The sequence below is a fragment of the Girardinichthys multiradiatus genome, chromosome 23, assembly GCF_021462225.1.
Source record: "Girardinichthys multiradiatus isolate DD_20200921_A chromosome 23, DD_fGirMul_XY1, whole genome shotgun sequence".
NCBI lineage: Eukaryota > Metazoa > Chordata > Actinopteri > Cyprinodontiformes > Goodeidae > Girardinichthys > Girardinichthys multiradiatus.
Window position 1 is genome coordinate 41,715,051 of NC_061815.1, and position 8,100 is coordinate 41,723,150.

General features: G+C 36.8%; 1 long non-coding RNA gene across 1 annotated transcript; it reads right to left on the reverse strand.

The window, feature by feature from the left end:
- Window positions 1-4,979: 4,979 nt before the first annotated feature.
- On the reverse strand, window positions 4,980-5,860 carry LOC124859993. Its single transcript, XR_007036240.1, has 3 exons — window positions 5,767-5,860; window positions 5,242-5,320; window positions 4,980-5,132 (listed from the first exon to the last, which is right to left on the reverse strand). It is a non-coding gene; the product is annotated as an uncharacterized LOC124859993 (long non-coding RNA).
- Window positions 5,861-8,100: the final 2,240 nt, after the last annotated feature.

Sequence of the window (8,100 nt, forward strand, 5' to 3'; positions counted from 1 at the left end):
TTGCCCATACTTCAGTTTAACATATAATACTGTTTTCTTTTGGAAATCTCATTAAGATTTTGTTTGAGAATGTTTTCTTCCATTTTCGTTTGGATAAAATAGATGTGTCCTCTTTTAATAGACTGGAGTTTCACCCTCAGGGTACCTTTAGATTATGCATCTTTGTTTTGTGTAGAGTCATGATCAAATACTCTGAACCCTTCACATCCTTTTTCCTGGTTGTGGTATTTTCGTATTTAGTTTATAAAAGAAAACCCCAGAATCATAAACTTTTCTACATCTGTTTTATGGCTCACTGGGAAAAGCCTGAAACACAAAAGCACTAACGGCAGCTGGCTTGTGTGTTGTGGGTTAAGATGTTTTGTTTCACTGCAGCAGATGGATGTAAAACAAGAAAAGACAGAACCGTAAAACTGCTGGATATTTTTACACCCAACTGCTGCAACATTTGAAAGCCAAATTATGGTGCAACCCAGAACAAACATGCATTTTTACTCAGATTGCTTGGCCGTATGGAAAACAATTCTCTTTTATCAACCTAACTTGTGAAAACACAACGTCAACTCTCTGAATGTTTCACATTAAGATTCTTTTGTCACAGATTAAGTAAATTGCCTTTGTGGTGTTGCTCTGTGTAATTCCTGGAGCTTTTTCCATTATGGCTATGTGAAATCTTTTTTCCCCATCAATCCTTCCCTCCAGATGATGTTGTCAGCCTTCTACTTCTCGCTTTATGTCCTCCAACACACAAATCCGGAGCCATAAAATGAGAGAAATAACGACATTTTACAGCACAGCAGCTGTCACTGTTTTCTGGGATGCCTCCTCATTTGGCAGCTCAGAATCTCTGTAATGTCATTCTGTCTGTCACTCGCTGTCTGGGAACGAATGAGCAGACACATTTTGCAGACCCAATACGTTAGAATGTGACGGCTCTATTTGCAAAACCTAAAATGTAAAGACTTTGCTGGCTGGGCTCTTTGTTTCTAAATTGCAAGGTAATATATTTTCTACTGTCTCAGTTTCAAGGTATATTGAGAGAAAAGGTTGTAGAGAAGAGTCAATCTAGATGAGCCTTAGTTGAGACTTAATGTAATCCAAGGTGGTCAGCATTTGCCAGCTAGTTAATATAAGAGCTTCTGCATAAATGGACAAAATTACAATATATAATCATTTAAAGATAATCCTTCTAGTAATCTGTCTATCCAAATTATAGTAGAGTTAGGCCTTTCATCATGGCATTGCCAGATTATAGTTACAGAAAAAAAAATATGCTTATATACTTACTTATATTTATCTACCCACTGTACTACTTTTGAAAGCAAAATAAGGTAAAACATGAAATTGTATCAAGATATCCCTAAATCTTTTAAGGCCTTTTTGGTCATTTTATGAAAACTAAGTTTTACTTCTCAAACAATGATCTACATTCTGTAGACATTCATCAAAAAATAGACAATCTAGACTCTTTATTTGAATAAAATCCCTGGTGGTACAGCTGCAGATAATAAAATGAGGACACATAATTGTGATAAAATAACAAACCAGATCATACAGTATATTTCTTGAAAGCCACATGGCTGAACACACACTGGTAAAAGTATCATAAGGACAATGTTTATGAGACTGCATCATTTGATGACTTCCATCTGCTTTAGCATTTCTTTACTAGAAATCACAGTATTTATATTTGTAAAGTAAGTGACCAAAGAACCATTGGTTTTGGGAAAAGTAGTGTGTGTTTGCATGCAATAAAGAACATAATGCATTTCCTTGTAAACAGGGTTCATCTTACTCAGAGCAGCATATGGCTATTAATGAAACCTCTTCCATGCTTCAGCTGCACATTCAGCAGGAATTACATAACAGATTTACACAGTGTTTATTTTATGTCCAAAAGAACAGCACAAATACACAGCCTTGTTCATATTTGCTAAGATAATGATATGAGGTTGGTAAGCTGCAGCTTACCCCAGCTCATTGGGGTTACCCTGAGCCAAAACTCTGCTGCACAGGTGGAGGCTGTTCTGGGAATTCCCAGCAATGCAAGAAGATACTGTTTTCTTGCATTGACCATAAAAAAATATTTGTGATTTTTCTTTCTTTTGGAACTTTCTGCAAGTGTCTCTGCATTAGAAGCTGAATGTTGCTGCTTTAAGTTTTCTTTTTTTTGTACCTGTCCTTGATTGAAATGACTAAATTATATTTGTGCTCTGAACCACAAAACTGTAATGAAGTACAGGAATAAACCAAATGATTCAGCGGAGTGGGGGTGAGTACTGCTGAGCTGTAGAACTGAAACGGCAAGCACGTGAAAACAAAACCATTCCCCTAGTAACACAAAAAGGCAATTCAGCAAAGTTATCTTTAGCCTGTTAGAGGTTTACTGTACAGTTTTACTACAGTAAACATAATGTGTGTGTGTTTATAGCATCTCTGCATGACTGCCTCGTTTTCCTCCATCCTCAACCACTCAGCAGTCAGCCATATATTGAAATTAAGGTTAAGTCTGCAAGGGTCTGTTTGCTATTGTGAGGGAAAAGAATTACGAAATGAATTTTAACCAAGTTTTTATTTTTGTTATTTTACATGAGTTTGGTTTACATGTAGCTGTGGCACAGAATGAGAACGAGTGTAGAAATATGTGCAGAGGACATTGGTAAAAGTGTGCATGTGGGCATTGCAGCGGATGGGGAATCTGTCATCGTCAGGCTTCTATTGATGTGAACGTCAAACTCAGTGAGGACCAATCACACTGACGTTCACCACAAAAGCACTCACTGTAATTAGACACGCAGCAAAACGCAGGTACTGTGTGCCAGAATCTTTGTCTACAAACACACATGAATACAAATTTGTTCATATTCTCACACACACACACACACACACACACACACACACACACACACACACACACACACACACACACACACACACACAGAGATGTGTGCACAGCAGTGAGATCATTTGTATCAGAGTGACTCAGAGCAGATTTTACCTAAATATTCCGACATCTGGGTCCAAAGTCCCTTTTAGAACTCCACGTTTACCTTACAGCATTTATTTCATTAAAGGGTGGGAATTATGGTGCAGTGGAATAAAACCTATAAAAAAAACTGATTAAGAAAGATAGGCTGTGTTTTCACTCTTCTTTACATGTAGAATTATTTTCTGCATTTTTGGCCACGAGTGCTAACTCAATAGCAGTCTAACATTTGGACTGCTATCGACTTAGCACCCTAAGTGGAGTTTAGGTGTCCCAAGATCTTGTTCATGAGTTGTCAAGTCAAGTCAAGTTTATTTATATAGCGCATTTCAGGAACAAGGCACTCAAAGCGCTGTATATGAGGAAAAACATTTACAATGATACACAAAATCAAACACAGAAAAACAAATCAGATGACAGTGGGTTGAATGGAGTGGGATATCAACAAACGGATGGGTGCAGCATCTGCAGTGATGGCATCACTAATTATCTATCTATGTATGGCAATGACTAAAATAATTACATCCCAACTATGAGCTAAATTAGCTTTTTCTATAGGGTGGTTTTAACTTGGCTACTCTGCAGCCCTTTAAAACATCTTACTAGGGAGTGAAGGTCATTGACTCGTTGAAAAGATGATATCTTCTGACTGGCTTGGAAAGGCCTCCGATTCCTCCACGTATGCAGTAATGTGCAAACGTTTTAGGCAGGTGTGAAAAATGCTGTAAACGAAGAATGCGTTCAAAAATGAAAGTGTTAATCATTTCTTTTCATCAATCAACAAAACACAGTGAATGAACAAAAGAGAAATCTAAATCAAATCAACATTTGGCGTGACTACCCTGTGTCTTTTAAACAGCATCCATTCTTCTAGGTACACTTTCACACAGTTTTTGAAGGAACTTGGCTGGTAGGTTGTTCCAAACATCTTGGAGAAATAACCACAGATCTTGTGGATGAAGGCTTTCTCACATCCTTCTGTCTCTTCATGTAATCCCCGACACACTCCATGATGTTGAGATCAGGACTCTTTGGCGGCCTTACCATCACTTCCAGTATGTCTTGTTCTTCTTTACGCTGAAGATAGTTCTTAATGACTTTTGCAGTATGTTTAAATTTGCTCACTTAGCATTTTGTAAATTGATCAAAAATAAACAATCATTTATATTTGTGAAAACATTCTTTGTTTACAGCATTTCTCACAACTGCCTAAAACTTTTGTACAGAACTGTATGTGAAAGGTATTGTTCCTTTTTAAAAGGGATAATTCAAAAAATTTGAGACTGCTAAATTATTGTGTGCAGTTCAGATTTTGCCTTACCAACAGGAAGTACTTTTTTGTGCTTTAATTTTCTATAAACATAAATATGTTTTTCCATAAGTTTAAGACTAATAGTGTTTCAAATTTGGGTCAAGACCAAAGCGAGCTTCATCTTATAGTCTTCCAGTCTTAGAAATGTCTTCTTGGCATATGCAATTGCCAATTTATAAACCTTCAACATACTTAACCTCCTCCAAGTATTTGAGCATAGCCACATGTAATGCAGGACTGATTGGGCAAAAACAAATTCTAAATCACAGCTACATGTAGCGTTAGTGTTGAGTCACACCTAACTGAAGGCATTGTATTCATGTTAAAATCATGACTTATCCTCACCAGGCAGGAAGTAAATGCTAGTTTGTGCGATAAGACAAAAACTGCCTATGTGTTTGTGAGAGAGTTCTGTATTCTTTAACATAATTTAGTTTATACATACATTACACTATGAAGAAGAGCATTTAGAAACAAGCCTACAGTCACATTAATATTAATTTGCTTACATTAAGCTAAACAAAATAGCTTGCATTGTCAAATTAGTGTGGAAATATACTCCACCTCTCCAGGGGAAAATGTTTAATGAGTATTTATTTATGTAACAAAATTTTAAAGAATACAAAATTCCATTTGAAGAATAAAAAAGAATAAATGAGTACCATTACATCCTTAGTGACTCATAATGTAAACAATGAGCATTACTTTTTGGCTAATTTGAGAATTGGATTTGCAGAAGGCATCCCGAGTTAAGCTGCTCATCTCAGCCTCTTCCTCTTCACGCCAGATACATCTGTTCCACTCTGCCCTGCGGGAATACATCTGGGCCTCGGCCTTCATGGGACAGTACACAGGAAATGGAAGACGGAGTCAGAGAATGAGCAGCAGAGACATAGAAGAAAGAATCACTTCTGCTTTGATAGGCCATACATGCCCTTCTCACACAGTCCCAGAAGTCAGAGGCTTAATGTGGCTGTAATTTAGATGAATGCACCGTCTCTGAATGAAGCACTCTATCTGACCTGCAAGATATGTAAAGTAATCATGATGTAAAGGCGGAATAGTTAAAGCTCCGGAACATTTCTGGTAATGTGTAAGCCTATATAGTGGCAGGTCTGTTTAGGCTCAGCTGCAGGGGAGAGATGGTGTGATGATTGAGGGAAAACTGGGTGTGCACCATTTGTTCCATGGAAAGGATGTTTGCACACCCTTTCTAATGACAGATGCTAAGTTGCTAATGATATGTTTAGATCCACTGGTGAGAGGGGCCAAATCATCTTCAACCAAGTGAGTGATTTCAACAGAGTGGTTTTGATGGAGACAGAAAAAATGTCTAAAATTAATAAAACAACGAATCTCCACACCATGATAATTTTCAGACTTTGTTGTAGTTGGACCAAAGAACAGAGAGGATCTTGGGAACAAGGTAAGTAAAAAGCTTGGTAGAATTTTTATTATCTTCACTCACAGATCAGGCAGCCTTGACATGATACACGGATGACAGGAAACATGGAGCATATATGACTAGAACCAGGCCAGGACACAGAGTAACAAACGGAGACATAACGGTAGGAACCAGGGGGGAACTAAGGCAACAAAGAAACTTAAATACACACAGGAAAGACAGGGAAAACCAATGAACAGGACCAGGTAATCAAGAGAAACTAGAAACAGGTGTGTTACAGACTGCGGGGAGACAGAGGGAGTGAGACCAATTAACACAATAAACACAGAACAGAAAGTAGACCACGGACTAGACTAAGTAAAATAAACAAAAACACAAACATAGACAGGCTGGGCATGACAAATATGTGTTATTGCAACTAGTACTAGTTTGATTGTGCCTCAGCTACCTCAGAATACTGTCTTGGTTGTAAACCCAAAGACAGAAAATAAGTTGATATTCCGGTAACTTAAAATAGTCAAACTATCTGTCATTTGTCAAGTTCATCTGCAGAAAATCATAACTAGCTGAAGTCTTACAGCTGACTATTAAATACATGCAAAACAAGAATGTACCATGTTTACATTTTCCAAATCTTTCACTTTCGCCTGGGTGAATACAAGAATTTATGATCCTGTACTGTAAGATAAAGTTGGTGAACCACATTTAGATGATAGATTAACTCCTATTTACAAACTTCTTAAAAGGTGAGCTTTTTTTTTGGAAGAAATCTGTTTCATCTGGCATTAGCAGTTTAGACAAAACAACTGCAAACCCTGCAATAACTATTTTGAAACATCTAAGTTAATTCATATATGATATTGTGGGGCCCGATCAATAATGGTGGAAATTCAAAAACTATTCACTGAACTTGTTTTTCAAAACAAGCCAAACAAAAGGATCACTAGCCTCAAAATAATCACTATCCAAGTAACCTACTACTGATCTGTGTAAAGTTTCTCTATTGACTTATTGAAAAAAACATACTGACAGGAAAATAACCAAGTAATTAGAGTACAACGAACAAATTAGCTCTGAAAACAGACATCATACTTCTGGTTCATATATATTTTATCAGTCTGTTTTCATTTCTCATCTTTTACTCACCCTGGGGCAAATGTAATTACACCTTCCTCCTGACAATAATACAAGCTGACTGGCTTCATGTAATATTCATCCTGTCTAACTCGATGTGTTGGATTTTTAATTTAGAGGTCATTCAGTATTCAGACTCTGGGAACTGTTTGGGTCAAATGCTACCAAGGTACATGACTGTGTGTGGAAAAATATGTATCTCCCTGATACACAAAACTTTAGGATTTGTGTTGTTTTTTTTACCTGGTGCCATATGGCTCAGTAATCTGACTCTTGTTAGAACGGCATGACAAGATGTTCAGGTCGGTGTTCTGCTAATCTGTCCAGTCTTGTCAGCCAAATGGACAAGATACAATTAATAATACAATTCTATTGGGGGTGGTAAGAGTCTGGAAGCAATTAATGTACATAAAACTGCTCTTCTCTAAAACCGCGAGCAAACAAAACACAAAAGCTTTTAAATAGCCTGTTTGTTTTCAGTTTTACTGCAGTTGAAATCTTTGACTGATGCATTCACTTTTTTTGGGAATTAAATTCAAATGAATCATTTTCTCCTGAGGGTTTTTAAATGTCATTTAAACCTAGTCATCATGACTCAAGGAGTTATGATATTTTAAGGTTTTCAGACTCATGTGGTACTTGTTATCTCATCTGACTAAAAATCTATTCAGGTGACCTGGGGCTTAGTAGCTGGACCTTATGTCATTTGTTAAAAAAAATGCAATACGACTTTCAAAAAAGACTTGTGGGAGAGTCATAATTTGATCTTTTTTCCAGTAAGTTACAATATCATACATTTTGTTCTACATATAGTGGCTCTAAAATGTTTACACACCCCTTTTAAAATACAAGGTGTTTGGGATGTAAAGAATTAGACCCTGACAAATGATTTCAAAAGATTGGTCACATTTACTGAGGGATACAATGTATAACCTATACAGTTCCATTGAAAACAAGTGTGCTTGGAGGAAAATGTAAAAATACATGCAATAACCCGTTTACAATTGAGTGCACACTCTTAATATAATATCTTGCCTTTGTTTAAAGCTTCTCTCTCATCAAGAGGACAGAAATACAATATAAACGTATTAAGCCGGCCTTTCACTTTATATTTACATACAATATTTTGTTAGGACTGCGACACACACAACTGTTACAGGAAGATAAAAAAAGCACTTAGTTAAAAAGCCTACCGCAAAAAAAAGGAAAAAAGAAAAGAAAAATTGTTTCTGGGTCTTCCTTGTGTGGAAGGTAAGTTTTATA